The following is a 17,775-nucleotide window of genomic DNA, read 5'->3' on the forward strand; positions in this document are numbered from 1 at the left end:
TGAACAAGCTAATGTATTCTAGAACAATTTATTTTAAAATGTGAACTGTAAAATTATGCTACAAAGTTTATTAAACTTTCAGGTGTTACATTTTGACATACTCAGATCTTTCCTTTAACAATGACAGAATGCTACACAAAAATACTGCATTTCATCTGGTGCAGGTCTTTATCTTATCTTGACAGATTATTGTTGGTTAAATTGTAGAGCTGACTTAAAGGCAGGACTCTTCAAGGGAGTGAGAAATTAAGGCTTCACCAAATGGTAATAAAGCTATTAAAAATGCAAACAGAAAACAGCTACACTGTACAGGTTAGACAGCTAATCCAAACTAGCAGTTTAAAAAAGCAGAGCAATTACACTTTTATTTAAATGCAAGGAATATGAGCAAGAATAGAATGAGGTGCCTTGTTTAAATGCATTCTTTTGAATATTTATTAGAAATAATACATGTAGTTAAGCCACTTATCTGATTTCAGTGAATAAGTAAAATGAAAAAGATCAATTTTCATAATTATACTAAAGAAGTCTGTCTTTCATAAAAATCTCATTAATAACACCATTATTACTGAAGAAATATCTCAGTATTATTATTGTTATTCTAATTATCAGCAAAATGCTACTGATAATGTTGTCATAAAATTCCTTTTTAGTATCCTATTAAGGAAGATAGACTAAGTAGTGGTTTAAGTTAAATCTAGATACTAAGTGGCATTTAGAAAAAAATATTCTTTGTGTATTTGGATAAAATACATTATGTGTATAATTACATAAATTACCTCAGGTTTGGGAAACAAGAGGTATATAGATAATGCTCACATGCATATGTATTTTTATATCTATAGAACTATATAGCCAGCTTGGAAGGAAACACACTGAGGCATGCAAGCAGAGTAACACAATGTTGCCTGAGGACAAGAATAGTTCCTTGGCAAAATTTTAACAGACATTTTCACTTATTTTTCATCATAATTATTAGAGGGTCTGTCAATCCTCACAATTTTTTAGTACTCATCTGCATTTATTAAATTGCTAAAGATCTGGGGATCCTCTAGATATTAATATTAGAAAGGGCATATTACCTTGCACAGGAAAGAAATTTTAGCTGCTTATATCCATTTTCCAGCATGATTCAAAACTAGGCCAGCGTGGGCTGCAGCACAGAGGAGGGAGCAGGAAGGTTTTGTGGAGCTGGAACCTGACAGTTCTTCATTCTTATGGCAGACAAGGACCTGGACAGCCAGCATGGCTGGAGAAGAAAAGAATTTGTTCCTGCTGTGTAATTCCCAACAGAGGAGCTAGCACCATGTTGGGGATCAGCAGGGATGGAGACCAGAACCTTGGCCAGGCAAGCAAGACAGCCGGGGTTCCCAATCCGAATAGCAGACTAATAAATAATAGCTATGGTAGCAACCAAAGTCAACAAAAACCAGGTATGCAGGCTTCCCTGGGAGGCCCAGGGCTGTGAAGAGCTGTCTGAAGCAGGAGACATCTGCAAGATGAACACACAGCTGGAAATGTTGCTCAAGCTGCCATGGAAAGGCAATCTGCTGCCCTGCTGCCCTCTCTGGGCTCTCACATCATGCAAAAATAAAATAAACCCCTGGCATAGGGGGTTTACTTCAAACTTGTAACCCATATCTCTGGAAAGATAATGTAATGACATATTCAGGTTAATGAAGCAATAGATTTTTATTGATTTAGATGGTTCTGGCAATTTCTGGTTCTGCTTTCATAGCCATAGCAACTTAAGTAAAAGTGGAAACAAGCTCATTTGACAGTACAAGAAGATGCCGGTGTGTCTGAGGCAATGGAAAGAGTAGACTAAAGGACACTTTTCTGGCCAGGTCTTCATTATTGATATACACTTGTCCTTGAATGCACAAAAACATGGAGGGCAGTGATTGGAAGAATGGCTGTTTAGCACTGATTAAGCAATGCCTACAGTCATGATTAGGGAGGATCTAAGCAAAAATTCAATGCTTTTCCTGAACAGGGATAGAAAGAAGCACATTCCACAGCAGATCACAAACTGTTTTTCTCTTGATATGTATTATTTTTTGTTAATTGGTATCATGTTCTGAAAAAAAACCCTGGCAGGTAAAATTTGTTTGTGTCTATAACTTAAATATTTTCTCTTGTATTAAAACACTTAGAGAAAATTCACCTGAGTAGAGAGAGTCAGGTAATTTTCAGAAACAACTTCCAGTGTATTGCAGTCACTGCAAGAGAGATAGTTGAACTTATACCAGTGTGTCACAGGTGGCATTTGCCACTATGCATGAGAGTTAAAGCAAACAGAAACAGCTTTTATCACAGCAGAATGTCATGATCTGCACTTAGGGTTCAATCTTTCCATCGACTATGTGGGCAAAAATTGACATGCCTCAGAGAGTAGGATTGAATTCTCCACTCGTTTTAGAAAGTGTTCTAAAAATAAAATCAATATAGGGAGTTGTAAAAATAACTTTTTTTTACTTGCTAGGGAGAACTGCATAAATTACAGCTTTATTTCCTTCTACTTGAGAATTATGTAAGTTGTACGAAAAACTCAAAATAATTTCATACAACCACTGTGCTTTAGCATCTGCGTGTCTCCAGTGATTTCTTTTTTCCTCCTTTTTTTCTTTCCCCCTTTCTCTTGTTCTCTCTCCTCCACTCTCTGTCTCTCCATGACTCAGGCTAGCACAGACATGCACACATTCTTCAGTAATGAGGGCGCATTTTGTAGGCAACCCACAGTTTTCACGTTTGAAAGTGTTCCCGTGGCTTCCAGTGTGATTTTTCTCAGCTTTGATGTATAACCACCTACCTCTGCAGGACAAATTGATTTCAGTTGATCTCTTGGGTGCACACTTAGGGCAGGTTTCACTTAGTCAATCTCAGTCTCCATCCCACTGTTTGGATTTACTTTGTAAACAGTAGCTACTTTTAAGGAGGAAGAATACAAATAAGACAATAATAGCAATGCCTACTCTTCAAGACAAGAACCATCTCCCTTTCTCTTGCAATATTTCTGTTGTTGTAACAAAGCAAATCATAATTAACTAGGGACCCAAAGATTCCTCACATTCCAGCTAAATCCTGCAATTTTCTTGTCCAAAAACCCTCACTAGATTTTCTTAACAAAACTGTTAAAACCTACATAGCAGTGAAACTCCTGTCTCCAGTCTCCCCGGCAGCAGGGGCTTCCTGGGGCTGTGTGTGCAGTTGAACCTGCATTCACAAAGCCAGCAACAGAACTCACACTAACCCAGGTGTGCTCCCACCCTCACTGTCCTTGATTGTGTGAGCACAAAGCCACACACTCCCCCCAAACCATATGAATTTTGTCTACAAAGTTGGGGACATGGATGCTTTACAGAATTCTTTTAGTCTAACCCAACTACTTTAATTGATGTGTCAGAACCTTGATTGCTGTAATCGCTCTTCTCTCCAATGTTCACATTCACAAATTGTTCAGCCTTGGTGTGCTGTGTACTCACTAAAAGGAAAACCTTGTTTTCTTCTGGAGATGGTACTTCAGAAATGTAAGCACGCAGAAATGCAGAAATGTCTTTTGATGGCTTGAGTGTCTTGTTTGTGACTGTATCTCCTCCATAAAGCTGTACCTGCTTTGTGTTTTTTCTGTGATCAGTCCCCAGATTCTTTTAAGCCTTGCATTCACTGATCACTGTATTAGATCACTGTGTTAGTTTTCATTTCTCCTCTCCTCTCCTCTCCTCTCCTCTCCTCTCCTCTCCTCTCCTCTCCTCTCCTCTCCTCTCCTCTCCTCTCCTCTCCTCTCCTCTCCTCTCCTCTCCTCTCCTCTCCTCTCCTCTCCTCTCCTCTCCTCTCCTCTCCTCTCCTCTCCTCTCCTCCCTTCTTTCCCTTTTTCCTTTTCCATTTTCCGTATTCCTAAGGATCTGCCCTTGTTCTTTGCTGATCTGTAAGTCAGCAGCACCTTAAAGACACTGAGGTGCTGGAGCGTGTCCAGGGAAGGGCAGTGGGGATGGAGGAGGGTCTGGAGCACAAATGCTCTGAGGAGTACCTGAGGGAGCTGGGGCTGTTCAGCCTGGAGAAAAGGAGGTTCAGGGGGAACCTTGTCCCTCTCTACAAGTACCTGAAAGGAAGCAGTAATGAGCTGGCTGTTGCTCTCTTCTCCCAAGAAACAAGCAATAGGACAAGAGGAAAGGGCCCCAAGTTGTGCCAGGGTTTAGGTTGGATATTAGGAAAAATATCCTCATGGAAAGGGTTGTCAATCACTGGAAGAGGCTGCTCAGGGGAGTGGTGGAGTCCCCATCACTGGAGGTGCTGAAAAGACACCTGTGCTGTAAATGTGGCACTTGGGGACAAGGTTTAATCATGGACATGGCAGTCCTGGTTTAACAGTTGGACTTGAGAATCTTGAACATCTCCTCCAACCTAAATGATTCTGTCAATCAGTAAGAATAACTTGAAAAAACAATTCGCAGAAAAATACTTGGGATATAACTATGCATTCAAATGTTACCTTTTCACATTTTAATTAGAACAAACACAGAAATAATATTTGTAGCAGATATTCATCCTGCAATGAGCTCAGGAAGCATCATCTCAGTACAAATGGGCCAGAGCTTCCTAAAACTACTTTTATGCATGAAAAATTTCATTTTTTCACTTAGGCATTTTTTAAGAGATGAAACAAAACATTGGAGAAGTAATTGCTGAGTCCAGGAAATTACTGCAAAGTGATGTGTGACACATAATATCTATCAGTGTTACTGCAGTGTTACTGCAAGTGAATATGCTTTGGGCCAGATTGTGGCCAACCACTGAGAATTTCAGGAGAGAGGGAGCAGGCTACAGCAAGCAGATAAATAGCATTTTTCTTTCTTGAAGTTATCTTTCTATGCTATCTGACTGCTGTGTCCCCAGGAGAGAAGGTAGGAAAAAGATTTTGTAAACCATTGGATGTTAGGCTAAGACCAAAAAAGCTACTCCAGTCAGGGCAGACTCATAACTTCTGCTTTGCTCCAAGGAGCAAAACTGGCCCTTGGAAATTAGTAATGAGCACATCAGGTGCACAAAAAGAAATACTCAGTTCAAAGCATGTCAGGGAGCATTTGACAAAAAGCCCCTAGAAAGTTAGAGAGAAACCATGTCCATTAATGCTCACCAAGCAGTCCTTGGATACACCTGTTATCCTTTCTCCACCCGTATTAGCATGAATTAACTGCATTGGCTTGTTTCCTTTGATTTCTAAATCTGATGTAACCTTTAAACTCCAAATCTTTTCTTTGTTCTGTTACACTCTCAGGTTCTCCACAACAGTTCCTGTAAATTTCACCATGGTTGCATACATAATTTCTCTTCACACGAAACTGTTGTTGACTTAACATTATGCAGAAAAACATATACCCCATCTTTCCAGGCTCTCCACCCTAATTTCTCCCCTGGTATTGGAGGTGTATTATGACTTTTATTTCTATTTGCCACTTTAGAGGAAGGATATGTTTATAATTTTGATAATGCATATGCTTATGGTTAAAGGATATTTTCTGTCTCCAAGTAGGAAGGCAAATAACCATTTTCAGTCACTACTTATTAAATAAAATTGTAGCTAGTAAATGGCCAACTTTAGCCATTTTTAAGTCTAGCCATTCAGTTAGCATGGCATTCCCATCTAGAAGATATTTACTCTTAAGAAAAATTACAGAAAAAATAGATAAATGGGAAGGCAAGAGTGGGACAGAATGATTCATAGAAAGAGTCATGGCTCCTGTGGAGCTATTCTTTGTTTCACAACACGATATGTGCTGTAATCCTGTCTGCTCAAAAAAAGAGTGAAAAAGGGTCTGTTATTTCACCCCTCATTTACATGGTAAGAGTGTGTTTTGATCCCCAACTGCTGAACAAAGAAAATACAGTAGCCGATGCTCTTAATTTGACCCCTTCCTTTATGAAAAAGCATGTTACTGTAAACATTAACTCTGCTAATAGTCCTCAGAAACACTGCTTTTTGTCTTTGCTGTGACAAACTTAACCCTCCTTGGCTGTGAGATTTGCCCTCATCTGAGGGTCCAAGGCTCCCTTACAGGTTTCCCTTTCCAACCAGTGTAGCCGGTGAGCTGACCCAGCGTGTGCATAACTGCTGCACCTGTGGCATGTCATCCTCATTGGCTTGGAGCTCATCAAACCATTCTTGTAGGTGAATAAACTTCACAGAATCACAAAGCGTTTATGGCTCTAAGAGACTTCCAGAAACTCGTCCAACACTCCTGCTCAAGCAGGGACACCTAGAACCAGTTGGCCAGCCAACAAGAACAGAGACTCGACAAACCCTCTGGGCAACCTGTGCATGTGCTTGATCATCCTCACAGAAAAGCATTTTTTATATATAAGAGGAGCCTCCTGACTTTCAGGTTGTGCCCTTTGCTACTTGTCTTGTCACCACTGAAAAGAGCCTGTCTCTGTCCTCTTTGCACTTTCCATTCAGATATTTTTATACATTGATATGATCCCTCTGAGCCTTCCCTTCTCCAGGCTGGTTAGTCCCAGCTCTCTCAGCCTGTTTTCATATCAGAGGTGCTCCAGTCCCCTAACAATCTCCATGGACATTCATTGGAATTCCTCCAATATGTCTGTGTCCTCTTGTACTGGTACTCTCTCTTGGAGAGCTCAGAGCTGGACACAGCCATCCCCTTGTGCTGAGGACAGTGCCACAAGTGCTGAGGAGAGCGATCACCTCCCCTAACCCACTGGACAGCAATACTTGCTCTGCAGCTGAGCAACCCCCAGCATGCACCAGTACCTGGGATATTTCCCTCCCCAGCTGCAGAACTTTTCATTTCCCCTTCTTGAACTTCAGGAGGGTTTTGGCAGCTCATTTCTTCAGCCTGTCAAGGTCCCTCTGGATGGCAGCATGACCCTGGCATATCAGTCAATCTTCCCAGTTTTGTGTCATCTCCAAATTTGCTAAGGGTGCACTCTGCCCTGTCATCCAGATCATTAATGATGATGCTAAACAAGATTGGATCTCTGGGGTGCACTGCTAGTGAGAAGCCTCCAACTAGACTTCATGAGACTGACCACCATAATCTGGAGCCAGCCATTTCATCCAGTTTCAAATCCACCTCACTGTTTGCTCATCCAACTCATAATTCAACAGTGACAAAAGCCTTTCATAAGCCCAGGTAAAAATATTCATTGTTCTCCTCTTGTATATCCTGTCATTTCAGCATGGAAGGTCACCAAGCTGGTCAAATATGACTTCCCTTTGATGAAGCCATGCTGACTACTCCTTGATAATTTTCTTGTCCTTCAGGTGCCTGGAATTTATTTTCAGGATGGTTCCAACACCTTCCAAGGGATCAAGGTGAGACTGAGCAGCATGTACTTCCCTGAGTCCTTCTTCCCTTCTTGGAGATTGGAGTGGTATTTGCTGTTCTCCAGCCTTTGAGAAGTTCTCCCAAATACCATGACTGATCTTTGATCATTGAAGGTGGCTTCACAATTCATAGTGACAGCTGCTGGTTCCTCAGCACTTGAGCACGCATCTCATCAGGCCCCACAGACTTATGTATGCCTGGTTTGTTTAAGTGCCCCAAGATCTGATCCTCTTCACCAAAGGTACATTTTTCTTGCTCCAATCTTTCCTCTGGTCTCTCAGACCTGGGATTCTTGAAGGCTGTTCTTGCTAGTAACAACTGAGGCAAAGAAGACATGAAGTACCTCACGTCCTGCATAACCAGGTCCCTGATCTCCCTCAGCAGTGGGCCCACATTTTCATTAGCTTTCCTTTTTTTACCCATGTACTTACAGAAGCCCTTCTGTTGCCTTTGCCATCCCTTACCACATTAAGTTCTGGTAAATCTGACTGTGGATTTTTTCCACTGAATGCTGGGCTACCACACTGGGTTTCTGCAGCCCAGGGGATAACTGTGATGAAGCGTTAAAAGAACATCAAAACCCAGAGGATGGTATTCCCTGTCATCATGTCTAACTGCAGACCTGGAGAAGCATCAGTTGAAGGGAAGGTACTGCTAGTGCTGCTGTGACAGGATTGTCAGCCTGGGTTGAAAACACCATTGAACTCAGACAAGATCTTGTTGGGATAGACAGGTTGGATACTAAGAGTGTGGCATCTGTGTTTAAGTCTGTTTAAGCCATGAAGGCTGTGACACTAGACACTATCAATCTAGTTTTACTCCCATACCATACATGGTCACCCTGACATCTCTACTGTATCCATGCTAGTTCACACTCAAATCCCTTCTCCAGTAACTTACCTGTCTCCCTGTGGAGGGAAATCTTAATGCAGCTGATAGACCACTTTGCTGAAGGACACATGACAAATAAGCCACCTGGCTGCGGCTAATTCTGTCTTGAGCAATCCTGTAAACTCTCCCACATGTCCTTGCACAACCTGGCACCCTCATGCCATCATGCCCCCTCCCATGTCACACATCACTTACTGCCAGCATCATGCTAGAGAACCCCTCTGCTGTAGGCTCTGACCTGCTTTATGCTGAAAAGTCTCTTTACACTGAAGTCTACAAAATTCTGTGCAGAGTGATGTCTGAAAGTCACAGGGTACCAGCAGACACCTGGATTAGGCTAGGGCATACAGCATTATGCTAGGGCTGGGGAATCACCAGCCAGCTTCACACTTGACAAGGGTCCCAAGATCTCTCACCAGTGCACTCCCCAGAAGGTGTGAATACAGTGTAAAATATAAACTCTGTGGCTGTGCATTTCAGTTTATACTGTTTTTCTAATTGGCAATAAATATAACTGGAGGAAGAGGAATGAAAATAAAACATCACCAAAGAAAACTCACACATTGTCCTGTAGGTATTTAGGGGGCAAGCTCCCTACTGTGGAGCACTGTGATTGAGGGCACCTGGCACTGACAAAGGGACAAGAGCCCACCCAGCTGGGTGCTGTGGGAGATCCCTGTGAATTCGGTGGGGGGAAGAGAGCTGATCTCCAAAGACTGAATGCTGCAAAGGCAGGTGCCTAGAGATGCCACAGGAGAAGAGATCTGCCTGAGCCCCTCAACAGTTCTGCAGGCAGCCACTTTTGTTATTCAAGTTCATGGTTAGGCTCTCTTTGAGAAGTAGATATTTCTGGCAAAAATGGTTTTGTTTACTTTTGAGAGAGATAGAGAATTTATCTTCTGTTCTAGAATTAGGTGGTGTTTAGATTACTTTGAATGCATTTAGATCATTAAGTAGCTCAGGCAAAAGGTAAGTCACCAGAATTTCCAGACTCAGGATTTTTAAAGATTGTTGAAAACTGACTCTGGGTACCCAACAAACTCAGGCTGAACAGCTTTGAGCAGTTACCAAGGAACAGAGAAAAAATAGCCTTGGACCCCCAAAACTTTGTCTAAAGCATTAGGCCAGTCACTGGAGAGCAGAGCTGTGATTGATTGGTTAAACTCTGATTGTTTCTCAGTTTAAAACAAAGATATCCCTTGTGATTATTTGGTGGCTTGAAGAATGTCACTGGGTATTGCATTTATACCAGCACCCGTGCTACATTCACACAGTACTGAGGGTGTCATTAGAGAGCAGTTGCCATTGTGATATATGTTCTGAAAACTGGCAATGGATCTCTGATGTGTAAAGAAGCATTGGCAATGTCAAAATGAGGTAACAGCGTCTTATCTTAATATATAACAATCTGATTTCAAGCATTTTTACTCCTGTTATACAAATATATTTGATAGACTTTATATTTTTCCCTTAATTCTTCGTGAACTGAGATTTTATTATACCATTTGTATTAGAATTATGCTGTTCCTCATCTTCATTGCTGTATAAAGACAGAGGTTTCTTATTTATGAGTTTAAAAAGATGTATTACACTTCTATCCCAGACAAAGTGCTGACACATTCATAAAAATAAAGAAGGCAAGACAGTTGCACGCTGTATCAAGGTGAAAGTGATTATCATAATTTCAAAAGTGTTGATAATTTTATATGTGTGTTGTAATGGTGATAAGAAGTTTTCCTAGATTTATATCTCCTACTAATGGTGTTCTCCCTCAGAAAGAGACACATTAGAATTGTCTTGTACACGTAAATGACTTTTCCCCTGTTAAGTTGAACTTGTCTCCACTAGATTTCTTTAATTGCTCAACAAATCCTACAGAATCTTGTTTACTTAAAGAAACTTTCCTCACTCTGACCATTTCTCCCTCAGACAACTCATCTGAAGCCTGAACATGAAGCTATGCCAGCAGTACCTGCAAGAGGACCTTGGCCTCTCCTTGTGTCCGTCTGAATTTGCGTCTGCTTCTTGTTCACTTGTCAATGCCACAGCAGAAGACAAGCCCATGGACACAGCTGGAACGGTGATGGGGAGCCCTTGCAGGGAGCCAGCTGTGTCCTTCCCATACCTAAAGATACAGAGGGATTCCTAGTGTGTGACAAAAGTTTGTGGCAATCTCAAGAGTGCAGCCAGCATCAGCTTTCTGAGGGTGCAAGGCAAGTCCTTACAAAATAGGGTCAATTTTGGTGTGGTCCCCGCAACATCTTTTTCCTTCCTTTCTATGGGATTCCATGCACTTGTTCCTATTGCCTGTCCATGAATTGGAGACTGGACCAAATGTAACTCAGTCTGTGTCCAGATTACTACATGGCTTTATGTGACTACATAGCTGTAGTTTGTGGGGGAGTGCAGCGAGGAGCAGGACCACTGAGCACAGATCCTACTGAACACCAAACAAAGACTTGGTAGCTCTGCATTTATGCAAAAGTGACAAAACGGTGTGGGCATCATTTTCATAACCACGAATTCCCTCAGAACCTCTCCCAAAAGGCCTGAGGAGCAAAGACCTGGTCATGCCATTCAGAAGGAGGATTTACATAAAAGTGTCACATGTAACTGCTTACATGCTTTACATGCTATTGGCATGTGTTTATATAATTATATTTTATACTTTTTATTATATAATTTATAACATTTATTAATAATTTAATGACTCAAAAATGTGAAAGATGTGCCAGAAAAAGCCCAAAGAAATCACAGTATGTTCCTTTCCCAGAATAGCACGAAGACTGAACTGAAGGCAAAAAGGAGCATTGGGACCATGGATCTAAGAAGAAAATCATATAATGAGTGCCATCAATGAGACATTGATAACTTCCTCAGCTGTCCCTCCTTATTTGTTCTTCTTCAAGTGGAGGAGAATTAGGAAAAAAACCCAAATTCTGGGAAATAATATTCCTGATATGAAGTCTCATCTCAGAAACTGAATGTAAGTGCTTATGAAAAAGAAAAATATAATGAATATTGGATCTGATGTCTGCTGGAGAGCAGAAAAGGAAGGAGGCAACCAAGAAAAAAGGTGGAAGAGGAGCTGGTGATTTGCAACAGATTTATATTTTTATAGTTTCCAATGTTACAACATTCCGTTTTTTTCTCACTGGCAACAACTCAGCCATCTTCACCAAAGGAAAAAAAAAAAAGGGAGCGTATTTTGAGGAAAAAAACATTGTCTGATGGCCATTCTGACCAACCTCACCAGGGAGGTGATAGCCAAGTGATGCTGATCCTCAATGACAGAGAAAAAACTTTGAATTCATAGGTGACAGACATGGGTCAAGACATGTGGACTGAAGAATGGGTCAAACAGGTGAAGCAACTGTGAGTGGACTTTCAGAAAGCAGAAAATATGTAACTATCAGAGTAACAGGCATTTAATAAATGAAAAGAAAATATCACAGTATGGAATGTAATATCATTGTTGGAAAGAATTATTTTAGTCTCAGAAAACACATATAAATGGGATCATAAAAAATCCGGCAGTGTTTGTTGAAAATCAGAGACATTTAAAGTTGAACCAGGTGAAGAGACAAGCCACATGTCTAGGGAGCCTCAGTGCATGGCAGACACAGAGCTGCTTGTACAGCCCAGTAAAACTGACTGATGGATAATATCAGAGACTGCTAGGGAGTGAGGGGTACTTAGCAGAAAAAGGTGTCAGCATTCTGTCATGCAGCAGATGTCAGGAGAACTGCAGCTGATCCCCAGAATACATTTTAAGATAACAGAAAAAGCAGTGATTATGCAGTTACATTAAAGAACAGGGATAGCAGAAAGTTTTGAACTGTTTTGTTCTTCTTGTGCTTGAGCACAGAGCATAGAATCATTTGAGAATTAGACCGTTTTGCAATGCTAGTGAATGAAAATGAGCATTTAATTTGTCCTAAGCTTTTGACTTCATATCATAGACTCCCAGGAACAGCATATCAAAAAAATTTATATATTATTCCCGCTGACTTTCAAAGAACTCCTCTACATTTCTGATAGAATTGAAGGCTCATGAATCTTGAAGCTTGAGCTGGGTAGGCTTGTCCTTGCCTACAAAGAAAAAGAGTTTCTATTTCCCAGTGGGAAAGCAGAAATTAATTCATAATTCCAAACTCCTATTTATAAGTTCCACTCACCAGTAATGGACAAGAAACAAATCCGTGTGACTTGGGGGACTGGTTACTGTGGGAGAGCATTAAGCATGAATAGTGAAGGCAGAGATCCAACATGCAGTGGGCTGAAATTGGCTGAAATATGTTCCCAGCAAGTATTTCTTGAATACTTATAAGTAACAAAAAAATACAAAAACCCCTAAACTGTTCCAATCAGTTTGTTAACAATAATAGCCCATCATTTGGTGAACATACTGTTTGCCATCAACTGTTTGTCCATCCCTCCTGCTGATGGAAGAGAGCTCTGGCTGAGTGGACAGATGTTTTTTTCTGCTAACTTTGACAACATTTGGGTCCATGGTCCTTGACCAGAGGAACTAATTAAGTAGTAAAATCAGCTCTTTGTAAGACGAGAAGAAAGAAAGGGTGGAACCACTGAAGAACGTGAGGCACTGATTAACTCACAAGTATTTCCTGTATAATGCAAATCATTAATGCTTAATCGTCTCTGAGACTAATAAACGAGAACCATAAATATAACAACAATATCACAAATCATATATGAATCCAACAGGATCTTTTTTCTTTCTTCATTAATTGTTCAATCTGTAAGAATAAATTCTTTAATTTCTTATTTACTAATCCTTACATTTTGATTCTATACATTGCAACTGAACTTTGCTGTCAGGTTCTTTGTAACATGGGTAATGGTAAAAAAAAAAAAAAAAAAAAAAAGAAAATAGCTCTCCTCAAGAGCTGAAATGTGGAAAATTTGCCAGAATTATCACAAACGCAGACTACAATCAGCCTAATATTAAAGGAACACTCACTGTATCTTTCCTCTGCCTGTTAAACTACTAATTGATGTGCTACTGATGAATAAAAGGGCTGGTATTTCAGCCATGAACTCACTTCACCGCTGTGGTTTACTGAGAGCCCCAAGCTGCTGAGCTCATTACAGATCCCTTCACTGAACTGGCTTTACAGGCAATTTTGTGAAGGGGCAGCATCAGAGCTAGCCCACTGATTGGGACTCCATCGGCGCAGCGGGGCTCCGAGCTCGGGGGAGAGAGCACAGCACTGAGCTAAAAATACGTCTCTGCCTCTGTAGTGCCAGGAAGATTGCCTGGCTGCGCTAATTGGGAGGGACCTGGAGATCTGGGTGGTATTTTAGGCTAATCTCGAGGTGGGACCTCTGCAGCATGTATGCAGCTCTGAATACAATCTCCTTCGACACCGTCATTTATACCATTGCAGGCGTTTATAATCAGAACCGTCCTTGATTGACTCGGGGCTGTTGCTGCACCTTAGACTCATCTTGCAGGAGGGAGGGGGGATGAGGGAAAGTGAAATGGCTGTGCACTGAACACGGTGAAATTTTAATGTGGTGTTGAAGTTATAAAATGGGACAAATTGCCCTGGCAGGACCAGGGCTTAGCAGGACTGCTTAGATATATAGTCCTCTCTCAGAAACTGACTGTAGAGTTGCACGACAGAGAGGATTTTCTTAAACCCCCTCTGTTGAGATTTGTTTTTCAGTCCTGTCCTCTTTCCCTGCGTAATCTTATTTTTATTTCGCTGAACACCCCAGCCCTGGTATCAGCTATCTCACCTGTATTTAGAACCCAAAACTCCAACGTTTGAAAACTGGGGTGGTCAGAAGAGTCTGTGTTTCTGCTCATCCTCCATGTACTTGATAAGGCAGAATGAAATAGAGGACAGAGGAAAACAGAAGGGGTGTAAAAAACAGTGACAGACTGAAAGCATGCATGAAATCAACAGAAGCAGAAGTAAAAAGTCTAAAAGAAAAAGCTAGAAGAAAAACTCAGTCATGGGGAATATTGAGCAACTAAGCATTTTTGATTAAGTAACTCACTGAACTACTTTGTTTGTTTAATTGTTTGCTTGCTTGATTGATTGCTTTTACAGATATACAGTTTTACGGGGTATTGCTTGTTTTACTAGTAAAATGTGTTTCAGCAAAACAGAATATGTCATTCCTCCAATTTTTTTTATTAAGCAACTTCATAAAATACAAGGACTATTAAGTGAGAAATGCCAATTGCTCATTCATTGCATAAAATATCTGTGCCATTGACCAGTCTACCACCTGTCAATCACAGGCTGAAATACCTAAAGTAAGTTTTATAAGTCTCTTTACATGTTACTACATTTTCATGAAAGAGTTGCAGTGGAGATTTTACAAGCATGTATGAATTATAACAGTATAATTACTCAAAGAGAATGCAAACTCCATTAATTTTAATGTGTTCTTTTTACCCCCAAGCAAAGTGCTTTGCAAACTTTAGTGCACCATTTCTCTGCACAGCATCAATCCTCCAGCCATGCTGCTGCAGTGATCTTGGCAGTGGACATAAACCCTAGGCAACCTTCCAAGAGAAAGAGGGAGAACAGTGCCCTCACTCAAAGCAAGACAGAAAATTTCAGGATATTAAAGCACACTTGAAAATAAATGAAATGAGAAGGGTTTTAGATTTTGAAATGGCACCTCTTTTCAGGCTACTACATCTCTATTTAGAAACCCCAATGAGGAGGTTGATGCTGTAAGTGCTGAAGGCACGAACGCCTCTTATTTTCCTGTTAATGCCCTGTACCTAAAGCTCTAGCCCTGAAGTAACAGCTGATGTGCCACTTTCTTTGTTTTTTACAGTCATTGCTAGCCATTTCTAAAGACTTCATGACTAATATAATTCTAACAAGAACTTAACAGGAGCCACTGCTCTGGGTTTAAAATGGTCCTAATTCTGCACAGCTGCTCGAAAACATCTGGCTATGAACCTAGAGGAAAGATTTCAGAGGAGAACAAGTAGCATGGTTAAAAGACTGGAAAGCATTATTGGCAGAGTATGTAGAAGAAAGGGAAAGTATTCAGCCTAGATAAATCATATTAAAGCCCATGTTAACAGATGACTTGGCTATGTAGTGTCTGTATGGGAGTAAAGGGATGGCTGTAGAGGACTCTTCAGTCTATCAGGAAAAGGTATTCATGTTACACTGTACCTGGAAGTTCCAGATAGACAAATTTTTGCTTAAAGAAAGATCAAAATGGTCAGTGGTGATGGCAATTAACCACTGAAATTGTCTACTGAAAGTTGTGGTGAATTTTTCATCCTTGAAAATTCTCCAAATAAAACATGTTTCCAGAGTATACTTCATTTTAAACACAGGCTTTTGATTTGAAAGCAGAATTAATTCAGGAAAGATCAGAGGTATTCATAGACCTAACACCTATAATATTTGCTACATCAATAAAATGTAATGCAAAACACAGCAGTGGGCCAATCATTCCATTTTGCTGTTCAGTTAAATTCCATCCAGAGAGCCGCTGGCAACATTTTGTCCAAGGTTTTGTGCAAAACTGTCACTGATGCAGAGCAAGAGAAGGGAATTGCAGGTACATCCTGATTTCAGATCTACAGAAAACAGTGTAATTGACTTCAGTGGGAGTTGGTCCAAGGTCTTACTGAGGATTTGTGAAAACAGAAACATTTTTTTCTGGCCTCATGTGTAAATGGGTAAAGGTTTAGAATATTTATAAAGGCTTAGAATCCTTCTAATTACCATGGGGTTTATTGTGTCAGGCAGATAAATTTTCTGTGATCTCTCAGGTATAAAGTCAGGGATAAACTTGAGCATTTCAGAAGAAGAAATTTAGCCCTATCATCAAAGCTAAAAGTTATTTTGTCTGTAGCAAATAATTTAGTTTAAATGTTTTAAAAATGAACAAGCTGAGTACTAGAATTTACTTTTATATGCTAAAAATAATACCGGGTATAGAAATCTTCTCATCATTTTTTTACCAGATGCCTCCATTTCTACTTCCCTGATCAGATAGGGTAACCCACTAACTTAAAATTTTGTATGTTACATACTTTTGATTTAATGTGGTTCTGAAATCTGAGTTTTTAATAGAGCCATGAGCCTAAATTTCTGGTTCTATAAAAGCCCAGAAGGTAAGGGGCCAATGTGTATGTCTCAAACACTGACTGCTGGATAGCTATGGAGCCAACCAAGGATTTTTGATAAGAACAGTCTGTGAGAAGGATGTGGCTAGAGAAATATGAAGGCAGGGCAGCACTTTTCTGGAACAAACACCCTTGTTCTGGCTCCTGTAGAAAAGCACAACAAGCAAGGGCAAGAATGAGGTTGAGAAGCAGGCATGGCCTGTTGACCAAAGGCCAGCCCAGTAAGGGAGGAACAAGGCCAAAAGACCCCAAAGTCCTCTTACCCATTTTCAGAAAGGTCTAGCAGAATGAAATGCCCATGACAACTAATTTGTGTCAAAAGTGAGAAACTTAGCTCCAGGTTGGGAAAACCTGTCTGTAAAAAGGTGGCCCTGTTAAGCCTGGGCAGCATCCCCTCAGGAGCCTGGGCAAGCCATCAGCTGGATCAGAGCTGGAGCCAGGACTTGTGATCTTTCTTTCCTTCCTTTCTTCCCTTCTTTCTCTCCATCTTTCTGTTTAATCCCCCTCTCTTTTCTTTGACCCTACCCATTATGCAAAATGAACCACTGTGTGTTTATGCAGTAGGATAGGGGATTTACATATCGATTTCCGGGCCATGTGTATAATTTACTAATAAAACTTAGTAAGTTTTTGCAGACCCTCTGACTTCCATAGTTTGTTTTTGACCCCAGCTGTCTATGAATCTCAGCTTCTTCCTTTCCTTTTAAGGGATGTCACAGGGCTCTGTAAACATATGTTTTCTATATATGAAATTAAGAAATGGGTAAAAATACATTTAAAAGCAAAATCTCTCAAGCTCTTAGATTCTACTGGAACTGTAAGCTCTCCTTTTACTAACAAACTCTGAATTTTTTAGATTTCACAGTGTCAACTTCTCCTAGCACAGTGAGACAAGCTGCATTCATACAGAGAATGACCTGATGAATTCTCTTTAAAGTCATGCTGAAGTGAAATCTGGACAATAAATTCCAAAGATGCCTAGTATATAGTGGCAGAAAATAGCATCTTGAATGTATTAGCACGTACAAAGCTCACTTTTTAAAACTGGTTCATTGTCTGTTTATGGGATCTTGGTGAGTTCTAGATGCAAGAGGCACCTTTTATTAATGCTTTCTAGTACAATACAAAATATAAATCCCATATAAGTCTGTTTTACCACTGGGTCCTGCATTTTTCACCCACCTGAAACTCCCACAATGTATGGAATGCACAAGAAAGATTGGAAGGAGCCATGATATCAAGTGACTGTAGTTCATCTGCTCTGGTAAAGGCAAGACCTGCACATAAAGTTCCCACTGCTGTGAGTTATGGGTCATTTGCTCATTAACAAAGTGACTAATCCAGTAGGCAAGAGAATGTCTACTGAAAATAAATTACATTATACTACTGACTGCT

At 40.5% G+C, this 17,775-nt stretch overlaps 1 long non-coding RNA gene across 2 annotated transcripts in view; it reads right to left on the reverse strand.

The window, feature by feature from the left end:
• Window positions 1–17,775, reverse strand: part of LOC141728262 (uncharacterized) — an 89,918-nt gene that overhangs the window by 38,865 nt on the left and 33,278 nt on the right. The window lies entirely within an intron of this gene.

The sequence above is a fragment of the Zonotrichia albicollis genome, chromosome 2, assembly GCF_047830755.1.
Source record: "Zonotrichia albicollis isolate bZonAlb1 chromosome 2, bZonAlb1.hap1, whole genome shotgun sequence".
Classification (NCBI taxonomy): Eukaryota; Metazoa; Chordata; class Aves; order Passeriformes; family Passerellidae; genus Zonotrichia; species Zonotrichia albicollis.